This window comes from Salmo salar, chromosome ssa06, assembly GCF_905237065.1.
Source record: "Salmo salar chromosome ssa06, Ssal_v3.1, whole genome shotgun sequence".
NCBI classification, from domain to species: Eukaryota; Metazoa; Chordata; class Actinopteri; order Salmoniformes; family Salmonidae; genus Salmo; species Salmo salar.
The window spans coordinates 87,780,086-87,792,312 of NC_059447.1; positions in this window are offsets into that span (position 1 = coordinate 87,780,086).

The following is a 12,227-nucleotide window of genomic DNA, read 5'->3' on the forward strand; positions in this document are numbered from 1 at the left end:
TCCCAGGGAGCTGTTTGGCAGTCTTTGGGCTACTGTGCACGTGTACTCGGCAGCTTAGAGGGAACATTGGATCATGCAACCCTAATATATTTGCCGTATAAGTCTCAAGAGGTGGTTCAGCTTAATCCGCAATGCATAATCTCTGCAGTAAATCCACTAAAACAGTCTTCATTAGCCCACAGGGAATCATTAGCTGTGTAACGCTGTACTCTAAATGACCGATGTATTCCACCTGTAGTATTTACAGTACCAGAGGAGGACCTGTGCTGAGTTTATGATCTGGTACTGTAAATAAATACAGAAATGCCTTTAGAAAGTATTCATACCCCTTGACATATTCCATATTTGGTTGGTTTACAGCCTGAATTCAAAATGGATTACATTTTATAAATGTCACACGTAATACCCTGTAAGGACAAAGTGAAAACATGTTTTTAGAAAGTTTGCAAATGTATCGAAAATGAAATACAGAAATGTCTAATTTACATAAGTATCCACACCCCTGAGTCAATCTATACATGTTAGAATCACCTTTGGCAGTGATTACAGCTGTGATTCTTTCTGGGTAAGTCTCTAAGAGCTTTGCACACCTGGATTATACAATTTTTTTAAATTATTATTTTTTAAATTCTTCAAGCTTTGTTGCTTGTTGATCATTGCTAGACAGCCATTTTCTAGTCTTACCATACATTTTCAAGCCGATTTATGTCAAAACTGTAACTAGGCCACTCAGGAACATTTAATGCTGTCTTGGTAAGCAACTCCAGTGTACATTTGGTCTTGCGTTTTAGGTTATTGTCCTTCTGAAAGGTGAATTTGTCTAGTGGAAAGCAGACTGAAGCAAGTTTTCCTCTAGGATTTTGCCTGTGCTTAGCTCTATGGCGTTTCTTTTTATCCTAAAAAAATCCCTAGTCCTTGCCGATGACAAGCATACTCATAACATGATGCAGCCACCACCATGCTTGAAAATATGAAGAGTGGTACTCAGTGATGTGTTGTGTTGGATTTGACCCAAACATAACGCTTTGTATTCAGAACATAAAGTTAATTTCTTTGCCACATTTATTGCAGTTTTTTGGGATATTTTTATTCTGTACAGGCTTCGTTCTTTTCACACTGTCATTTAAATTAGTATTGTGGCGTAACTACAACGTTGTTGATCCATCCTCAGTTTTCTCCTATCACAGCCATTAAACTCGAACTATTTTAAAATCACCAATGGCCTCATGGTGAAAACCCTGAACGGTTTCTGTCCTCTACGGCAACTGAGTTAGGAAGGACGCCTGTTTCTTTGTAGTGACTGGGTGTATTGATACACCATCCAAAGTGTAATCAATAACTTCACCATGCTCAAAGGGATATTCAATGACTGCTTTTTTAATTTTTACTCATCTACCAATAGGTGCCCTTCTTTGTGAGGCAGTGGAAAACCTCCCTGGTCTTTGTGGTTTAGTCTGTGTTTGAAATTCACTGCTCGACTGAGGGACCTTACAGACAATTGTATGTGTGAGGTACAGAGATGAGGTAGCCATTCAAAAGTCATGTTAAACAATATAATGCACACAGACCAAGTCCATGAAAATTATTATGTGACATGTTAAGCACATTTTTATTCCTGAACTTATTTAGGCTTGCCATAACAAAGGGGCTGAATACCTATTGACTCAAGACATTTCAGCTTTTCATTTTTTATTAATTTGTAGCAATTTCTAAAAACATAATTCCACTTCGACATTGCGGTATTTTGTGTAGGCCAGTGACACAAAATCTCAATTTAATACATTTTTTTTATTCAGGCTGTAACACAACAAAGGGTGTGAATACTTTCTGAAGGAATTGTATCTGTTCTGCCTTACATACATTCCATGTCACATGTACAGCACATCTCAACTAAAACATTTCAGCTCAGCGGGCTAAATCCGTCTTGAGGCGTGTTGGAGACTTCATATTACTTCGAATAGAAAGAGGAAGTTAAAGAGATGTGTATCATAAAGAAAGATCATGCTTGGGAGCAGCAAACACAAAAACAGGAGTCAGTTGTGTTACGCTCTAATCAAATCAAACTGAAACAAGGTGACTTCCTGTTCTACTGAAACAAGGTGACTTCCCGTTCCACTGAAACAAGGTGACTTCCCATTCCACAGAAACAAGGTGACTTCCCGTTCCACAGAAACAAGGTGACTTCCCGTTCCACTGAAACAAGGTGACTTCCCGTTCCACAGAAACAAGGTGACTTCCTGTTCCACAGAAACAAGGTGACTTCCCGTTCCACTGAAACAAGGTGACTTCCCGTTCCACTGAAACAAGGTGACTTCCTGTTCCACTGAAACAAGGTGACTTCCCGTTCCACTGAAACAAGGTGACTTCCCGTTCCACTGAAACAAGGTGACTTCCCGTTCCACTGAAACAAGGTAACTTCCCGTTCCACTGAAACAAGGTAACTTCCTGTTCCACTGACCTGAGGAGGAGAAGACACAGCTTGTTGTATACGGCTCACCACAGTTAGCGGACTGACTTTTACTTTCTTTTCAAGACTTCTTTCTGGAACAGACCAACAGCAGCTCATTGGTCATGACCTCAGTAAACGAGTAACACTCAAAACATAAGAGTTGAATATCGTTTCCAAACAGTATGCGATCAAAACTCTACCTTCATTTTCACTCTCATCTATCTCAGGAGCTTTCCTTACCGTCGGACGGAGGTGTTGTGTTTTGCGGGAGTGTATGAATAGATAGAAAGCAGATGGTCATTTGCTGAAATAAAATAAAAGTGTTTACAGCTATTGTTTGTAACTGAGTCTGACAGATTGTGTATTCTGAGCTAGGAAGGGCAGCTGTATCTGCTTCAAGGGAGATTCTATTGGTAGGGTGTGTCCCAAATGGCACCCTATTCAGTATATAGTGCACTAATGCTGACCAGGGCACTATGGGCTATGGTCACTATGGTCAACAGTAATGTACTATATAGGGAATAGGGTGCCTTTTGGGACACAGACCTAGTTCAGTTACATTACATCTGTCTCCGTCTGTAACCATTAAGCACAGGGTTTTGACGAGGGCACAACAGTACAAACAAACCAGCCAGCACGGCAATCCCAGCACCACTCAACAAAGGCATGCACGCACGCACGCACGCACGCACGCACACATGTACTCACACTCATACATACTCACACACATACATACTCACACTGAATGATTGGAGGGGAGATTTGAGGAGAAGTAGGTGTGACTGTAATCAGTTTCCATCCAACCTTTTTATGCAAGTAAAGTACGTGGTGGATAAAAAATGTCATGACGGGCCTGAAAGAAACATTTTCAGGAAACTTTCCAAATGTTGGCAAAACAAAATTACTGTTTTTTTTTACAATCACTTTGGCACTAATTTCAGAACCTTGATGCCATTTTTCCAAACTCTAGACACAAACTCACAGCCGATGATGAAAATGCACGTTTTTCAAAACTCTAACACTTTTTCCAATTGCTTGGATACAATAAACATAAAGATAACATCATTTGTTCATTGAACTAAAATCACCTGTTCAAAATGACACAACTTAACATCAAAGTATTACCATTTCAAAATGCAATTCACACATTACATCTGAGATGACTGTCTATTCATTTAATTACAATGATCTAACTATCAATTGATACAACGGCAAAAATGATAAATAACTGTTGCATTACTCTTAATGCATAGTTTTATGGAAACTGACAAACAATATTCCATGTTTAGATCATGAAAGTTTCAGGATAACGAGATCCATTGAAACCAATTAGTCCCTACACCCAAAGAAGGGCACTGCGTTCATCCACCTCTGGCCTGCTGTCCCCCCTACCTCTGCGGAAGCACAGTTCCCGCTCAGCCCAGTCAAAACTGTTCGCTGCTCTGGCACCCCAATGGTGGAACAAGCTCCCTCACGACGCCAGGACAGCGGAGTCAATCACCACCTTCCGGAGACACCTGAAACCCCACCTCTTTAAGGAATACCTGGGATAGGATTAAGTAATCCTTCTAACCCCCTCCCCCTACCCTCCCCCCCAAAAAAGATATAGATGTACTATTGTAAAGTGGTTGTTCCACTGGATATCATAAGGTGAATGCACCAATTTGTAAGTCGCTCTGGATAAGAGCGTCTGCTAAATGACGTAAATGTAATTATCGTGGAATATGAACCAATTGGACTACATTATCTATGGATGTAATATTTCATCATCATTCTTTATCAGACACTGTTTCTATGGTCCCATGTACCACTTTTCCAGAACATGTTTTCAGATTTCACATTACTGTACACTCAATGGCCACTTTCTTAGGTACACCTACAGTTGAAGTCGGAAGTTTACAAACACTTAGGTTGGAGTCATTGAAATTAATTTTTCAACCACTCCACAAATGTATTGTTAACAAACTATAGTTTTGGCAAGTCGGTTAGGACATCTACTTTGTGCATGACACAAGTAATTTTTCAAAAAATTGTTTAGAGACAGATTATTTCACTTATAATTCACTGTATCACTCACATTTCCAATAGGTCAGAAGTTTACATACACTAAGTTGACTGTGCCTTTTAACAGCGTCTGATCCCGTTAGCGGGATCAAAATCCAGCGAAAAATCATATCGCCAATTAGCATAAAACATTTAAAAAAAGAATTTAAAAAAAATTAATAGTTTTTTTTTTTTTTATAGATACACCTCTCCTGAATCGACCCACGTCGTCCGATTTCAAAAAGGTTTTACAGGAAAAGCAAATCATTAGATTATGTTAGATGAGTCCATCGTAAAAAGCAGCAACATAGCCATTTTCCGACCAACCACTTGCATCACAAATAACCAAAAACAGCTAAATGCAGCACTAACCTTTTACAAACTTCATCAGATGACACACCTAGGACATCATGTTATACAATGCATGCATTCTTTTGTTCAATAAAGGTCATATTTATATATAAAAACAGCATTTTACATTTTACATCGGCGCGTAACGTTGACTGACTATTTTCCCCTCAAATGCGTCCCGGGAAACAGCGCATAATTCCATTTATTACTATTCGAAAACGATTTTTTAAATTTATATTGTCAATCTAACATTTATAGATGAATATCTCTTGAGAACACCTGTCATACCAGATTTTAAATTAACTTTACTGGGTAATCACACTTTGCGATAAAAGGAGATGCGATACACAGAAAATGAGCTAATAAACCGAGCTCGGCGCCATCTTGGAACAATCGCATGTCACATCTCATCTTGTATAATATTGTCAATAATCGCCTACCTTTAGTTGTCTTCATCAGAAAGCACTTCCAGGAATCCCAGGTCCACAACAGATGTATTTTCGGTCGAAAAAAGTCCATCATTTATGTTCCATTAGCTTTCTGTTGTTAGCGCGTCTGAATGCTGTATCCAAATACTCTGCCGGGCGCGGCACAGCCGTTTCGAAATGAAACGTTTTTTTCCCATTTAGGTTCGTTCAAACATGTCAAACGTTGTAAAACATTAATCTTCAGGGCCTGTAACACCAAGAGAGCCAATAAGATTCGAGGGGGATGATTTCATTGTGTTTCAAACCGTTTACAAAGGTGGGGGTAGACATGGCCGCCGGCGTCATAATGGTGATGGCCCATCCCCTGTGACCAATTTCCAACGCGTCTCATTCACTGAGTTTCGACTGTATAAGGCTCAAACCACTGTGAAAAGACTGGCGACATCTAGTGGAAGCAATAGGAAGTGCTCACTGAACCATTGTTAACGGTGTGATTAATAGGGAAAGATGAGAAGTCGAGTCCACAATTCTGAATTCCACTTCCTGTTTCAATCGGTCTCGGGGTTTTGACTGCCATAGGAGTTCTGTTATACTCACAGACACCATTCAAACAGTTTTAGAAACTTTAGGGTGTTTTCTATCCATATATAATAAGTATATGCATGTCCTAGCTTCTGAGTTTGATTAGTAGGCCGTTGAAAATGGGAACGAATTTTTTTCAAAATGCGCTGTGGCGCCCCCTATCCTAGGGTATCCTCAGAAAATGATGTCATGGCTTTAGAAGCTTCTGATAGGCTAATTGACATAATTTGAGTCAATTGGAGGTGTACCTGTGGATGTATTTCAAGGCCTACCTTCAAACTCAGTGCCTCTTTGCTTGGCATCATGGGAAAATCAAAAGAAATGAGCCAAGACCTCAAAAAAAAAATTGTAGACCTCCACAAGTCTGGTTCATCCTCGGGAACAATTTCCAAATACCTGAAGGTACCATGTTCATCTGTACAAACAATAGTACGCAAGTATAAACACCATGGGACCACGCAGCCATCATACCGCTCAGGAAGGAGACACGTTCTGTCTCCTAGAGATGAACGCACTTTGGTGTGAAAAGTGCAAATCAATCCCAGAACAACAGCAAAGGACCTTGTGAAGATGCTGGTGTCACGGCTGTCTTCGTCTTCTGACGATATAGCGAAATCGTCGTCTGAAAATGTAGACCAATACGCAGCGGATGTCGTGTTCATTTTTTTATTTAATTAATTGCTCACGTGAACACTATACAAAAAAACAATAAACAATGACAGTGCAACAGTTTTGCAGGCTATCCTAACGCAGTGCAAAAACAATCTCCCACAAAAGACAAACACAAACACACCCTCATATATTGGACTCTCAATCAAAGGCAAATAGACAACACCTGCCTTCAATTGAGAGTCCCAACCCCAATGAACCCAAACATAGAAACAGACACACTAGACTCAACATAGAATACATGAAAATCAAACAGTGCCCAAAAACCCCGGAATACTTAAATCAAATGCCCTTTTAGAAAAACACCACCCCTAACCACATAAAACAAATACCCTCTGCCACGTCCTGACCAAACTACAATATCAATTAACCCTTATACTGGCCAGGACGTGACAGTACCCCCCCCCTAAAGGTGCTAACCCCGGAAGCACCTTAAGAAAAACAAGAAAACAACAACCCCAAACAACAACAACAACAAAAATTCCCCCTAATAAAGGGAGGGAAGGGAGGGTGGCTGCCGTCAACAACGGCACTGTGCTACACCCCCCCTCCCCAACCCACCTATATCTGGAGGTGGCTCCGGTTCTGGCTGTTCCAGGCAGTCGGCCCACTCTGGCAGCTCGGGGCAGTCTGGCCAGTCTGGCAGCTCTGGCAGCTCGGGGCAGTCTGGCCAGTCTGGCAGCTCGGGGCAGTCTGGCAGCTCGGGGCAGTCTGGCAACTCTGGCAGTTCCGGGCAGTCTGGCCACTCTGGCAGTTCCGGGCAGTCTGGCCACTCTGGCAGTTCCGGGCAGTCTGGCCACTCTGGCAGTTCCGGGCAGTCTGGCCACTCTGGCAGTTCCGGGCAGTCTGGCCACTCTGGCAGTTCCGGGCAGTCTGGCCACTCTGGCAGTTCCGGGCAGTCTGGCCACTCTGGCAGTTCCGGACAGTCTGGCCACTCTGGCAGTTCCGGACAGTCTGGCCACTCTGGCAGTTCCGGACAGGCGGGCCACTCTGGCATCTCCGGGCAGTCTGGCCACTCTGGCAGTTCCGGGCAGTCTGGCCACTCTGGCATCTCCGGGCAGTCTGGCCACTTTGGCATCTCCGGGCAGTCTGGCCACTCTGGCATCTCCAGGCAGTCTGGCCACTCTGGCAGCTCCTGACTAGTGGGTGGCTCTGGCGACTCTTCACTGACGGGCGGCTCTGGCGATTCCTCACTGACGGGCGGCTCTGGCGACTCTTGACTGACGGGCAGTTCTGGCGACTCTTGACTGACGGGCAGTTCTGGCGACTCTTGACTGACGGGCAGTTCTGGCGACTCTTGACTGACGGGCAGTTCTGGCGACTCTTAACTGACGGGCAGCTCTAGCGACGTCGGACTGGAATGACGCACTTGAAGCCTGGTGGGGAGCGGGAACAGGACGATTCGGACTGGGCTGACGCACTTCCGGGTCCGCACGAGAGACAGGAGCTGGAAACCCAGGGCTATGGAGGCGCACAGGCGGTCTTGATCTTACCTCCTGCACAACCCGTCCTGGCTGGAACTAGTAGCCCTGCACGAGCGGGGTGCTTGTACAGGGCGGACTGGGTTGTGCAGGGGCCTTATGGTAGCCGTGCGTAGAGCGGGAGTTGCGTAGCCTGGTCCTCGGAGGCGTACCGGCGACCAGATGCGCTGCACAGGCATCCTCCTACCAGGCTGGATGCCCGCTCTAGCACGGCACCTGCGAGGGGCTGGAATAACGCGCACCGGCCTGTGCGTGCGTATGGGTGAGATAGTGCGCTCCTCAGCGAAACATGGTGCTCTCCACCTCATACGCTACTCCATAAAACCACGGGTAGCTGGCTTCCGGCTCTTCCTAGGCCTAGCCAAACTACCCGTGTGCCCCCCCCAAAAAAATTATTGGGGGTGCCTCTCGTGCTTCAACGCCAGTCGTGTCCCTCGGAAACGTTCCCGGTCCATACCAGCCTTACTCCATGGGCCTTCTACGGCCTAACCTGCTCCCAAGCCACTGCTCCAAAACCACCATAAAAAGCCAGACTACGGTTTACAACTGCATATGGGGACAAAGATCGTACTTTTTGGAGAAATGTCCTCTGGTCTGATGAAACAAAAATAGAACTGTTTGGTCATAATGACCATTGTTATGTTTGGAGGAAAAAGGGGGAGGCTTGCAAGCAGAAGAACACCATCCCAACCGTGAAGGATGGGGGGCAGCATCATGTTGTGGGGGTGCTTTGCTGCAGGACTCCTGCACTTCACAAAATAGATTGCATCTTGAGGTAGGAAAATTCTGTGGCTATATTGAAGCAACATCTCAAGACATCAGTCAGGAAGTTAAAGCTTGGTCGCAAATGGGTCTACCAAAGTTGTGGCAAAATGTCTTAAGGACAACAAAGTCAAGGTATTGGAGTGGCCATCACAAAGCCATGACCTCAATCCTATAGAAAATGTATGGGCAGAACTGAAAAAGTGTGTGCGAGCAAGGAGGCCTACAAACCTGACTCAGTCACACCAGCTCTGTCAGGAGGAATGGGCCAAAATTCACCCAACTTATTGTGGGAAGCTTGTGGAAGGCTACCTGAAACATTTGACCCAATTTAAAGGCAATGCTACCAAATACTAATTGAGTGTATGTAAACTTCTTACCCACTGAGAATGTGATGAAAGAAATAAAAGCGGAAATAAATCATTCTCTCTACTATTATTCTGACATTTCACATTCTTAAAAAAAAGTGGTGATCCTGACTGACGTAAGACAGGGAATTTTTACTAGGATTAAATTTAAATGTATTTGGCTAATGTGTATGTAAAGTTCCGACTTCAACTGTTTCTAGTACTGGGTAGGACGCCCTTTTGCCTCCACAGCAGCCTGAATTATTCACAGTGTTGTACTTTAAGAGATGCCCTTCTGCACACCGCTGTTTTAAACGGCTGTTATTTGAGCATTTGTTGCCTTTCTGTTAGCTTGAATGAGTCTGGACATTCTCCTCTGACCTCTCTCATTAACAAGGGTTTTTTGCCTACAGAACTGCCGCTCACTGAATGTGTTTTGTTTATCACACCATTCTCTGTAAACTCTAGAGACTGTAGTGCGTAAAAATCCCAGGAGGGCAGCTGTTTCTGAGATGCTGGAATCACCATGTGTGGCACCAACAATCATACCATGGTCAAAGTTGCTTAGAACCTCTATGGGCTAGGTGGCACCTATTACCATACCCTGTTCAAAGTCACTTGAATCTTTTTTCTTCCCGATTCATCCTTTGAATTGCACATATACACAATATATGTCTCAATTGTCTCAAGGTTTAAACATCCTTCTTTAACCTGTCTCCCTTTATCTACACTTATTGAAGTGCATTTAACAGTGAACATCGATAAGGGATCATAGCTTTCACCTGGATTCACCTGGTAAGTCCATGTTATGCAAAAAGCATGTCCTAATGTTTAGTACACTCAATGTATAGGGGCCTGATGAGGCTATATAGAGGTCCCCTGGCACGCCCTACCTGATGGCCAGTACTTACAGTACCAGTCAAAAGTTTGGACACACCTACTCATTCCAAGGTTTTACTTTATTTTTACTATTTTCTACGTTGTAGAATAATAGTGAAGACATCAAAACTATGAAATGACACATATGGAATCATGTAGTAACCAAAAAAATGTGTTAAACAAATCAAAATATATTTTATATTTGAGATTCTTCAAAGTAGCCACCCTTTGCCTTGGTGACAGTTTTGCACACTCTTTGCATTCTCTCAACCAGCTTCATGAGGTAGTCACCTGGAATGCATTTCAATTAACAGGTATGCCTTGTTAAAAGTTAATTTGTGGAATTTCTTTCCTTCTTAGTGCGTTTGAACCAATCAGTTGTGTTGTAACATGGTAGGGGTGGTATACAGAAGACAGCCTTATTTGGTATAAGACCAAGTCTATATTATGGCAAGAACAGCTCAAATAAGCAAAGAGAAACAACAGTCCATTATTTTATAAAACATTTTTAGGGGGTATATCAGCTTTAATATTGCAGATAAATTGATTCATTCCCAGGGTCCTTAGCTTAGATTACGCATCTTGCTCATTCTAATGTTTGGTCGACCAACAACTAAAGCTCTCTACTCTATATACTCTATATATTGAGTTGTAGGCCACTACGTGATTCACTGTTGGAAGGAGCAGGCTATTTGCGTTAACAAGCAGGTGTACCTAATAAAGTGGCCTAGGAGTGTATGGATGCAGGCCCTTGTAATTGCTTTTCCAATACTGCCAACTCGTTACTGATGATTGGGGGTGACACAAAGGGGGTGACACTCTAGACCCAAACTGTTATAGACCTATATCCATCCTGCCCTGCCTTTCTAAAGTCTTCGAAATCCAAGTTAATAAACAGATCCTTGACCATTTCGAATCCCACCGTACTTTCTCCGCTGTGCAATCCGGTTTCCGAGCTGGTCACGGGTGCACCTCAGCCATGCTCAAGGCACTAAACGATATCATAACCACCATCGATAAAAGACAGTACTGTGCAGCCGTCTTCATCGACCTGGCCAAGGCTTTTGACTCTGTCAATCACCGTATCCTTATCGGCAGACTCAACAGCCTTGGTTTCTCAAATGACCGCCTCGCCTGGTTCACCAACTACTTCTCAGACAGAGTTCAGTGTGTCAAATCGGAGGGCCTTTTGTCCGGACCTCTGGCAGTCTCTATGGGTGTACCACAGGGTTCAATTCTCGGGCCGACTCTTTTCTCTGTATATATCAACGATGTCGCTCTTGCTGCGGGTGATTCCCTGATCCACCTCTACAGAGACGACACCATTCTGTATACATCTGGCCCTTCTTTGGACACTGTGTTAACTAACCTCCAAACAAGCTTCAATGCCATACAACATTCCTTCCGTGACCTCCAACTGCTCTTAAACGCTAGTAAAACCAAATGCATGCTTTCAACCATTCGCTGCCCGCACCCACCTGCCCGACTAGCATCACTACTCTGGACGGTTCTGACATAGAATATGTGGACAACTACAAATACCTAGGTGTCTGGCTAGACTGTAAACTCTCCTTCCAGACTCATATTAAACATCTCCAATCCAAAATGAAATCTAGAATCAGCTTCCTATTTCACAACAAAGCCTCCACTCACGCCGCCAAACATACCCTCGTAAAACTGACTATCCTGCCAATCCTCGACTTCGCCGATGTCATTTACAAAATAGCTTCCAATACTCTACTCAGCAAACTGGATGCAGTCTATCACTGTGCCATCCGTTTTGTCACCAAAGCCCCTTATACCACCCACCACTGCGACCTGTCTGCTCTAGTCAGCTGGCCCTCGCTACATATTCGTCGCCAGACCCACTGGCTCCAGGTCATGTATAAGTCTTTGCTAGGTAAAGCTCCGCCTTATCTCAGCTCACTGGTCACGATAACAACACCCACCCGTAGAGCGCGTTCCAGCAGGTATATCTCACTGGTCATCCCCAAAGCCAACACCTCCTTTGGCCGCCTTTCCTTACAGTTCTATGTTGCCAATGACTGGAACGAATTGCAAAATCACTGAAGCTGGAGACATATATTTCCCTCACTAACTTTAAACATCAGCTATCTGAGCAGCTAACAGATCGCTGCAGCTGTACATAGCCCATCTGTAAATAGTCCATCCAATCTATCTACCTCATCCCCATATTGTTTTTATTTCCATTTCTGCTCTTTTACACACCAGTATG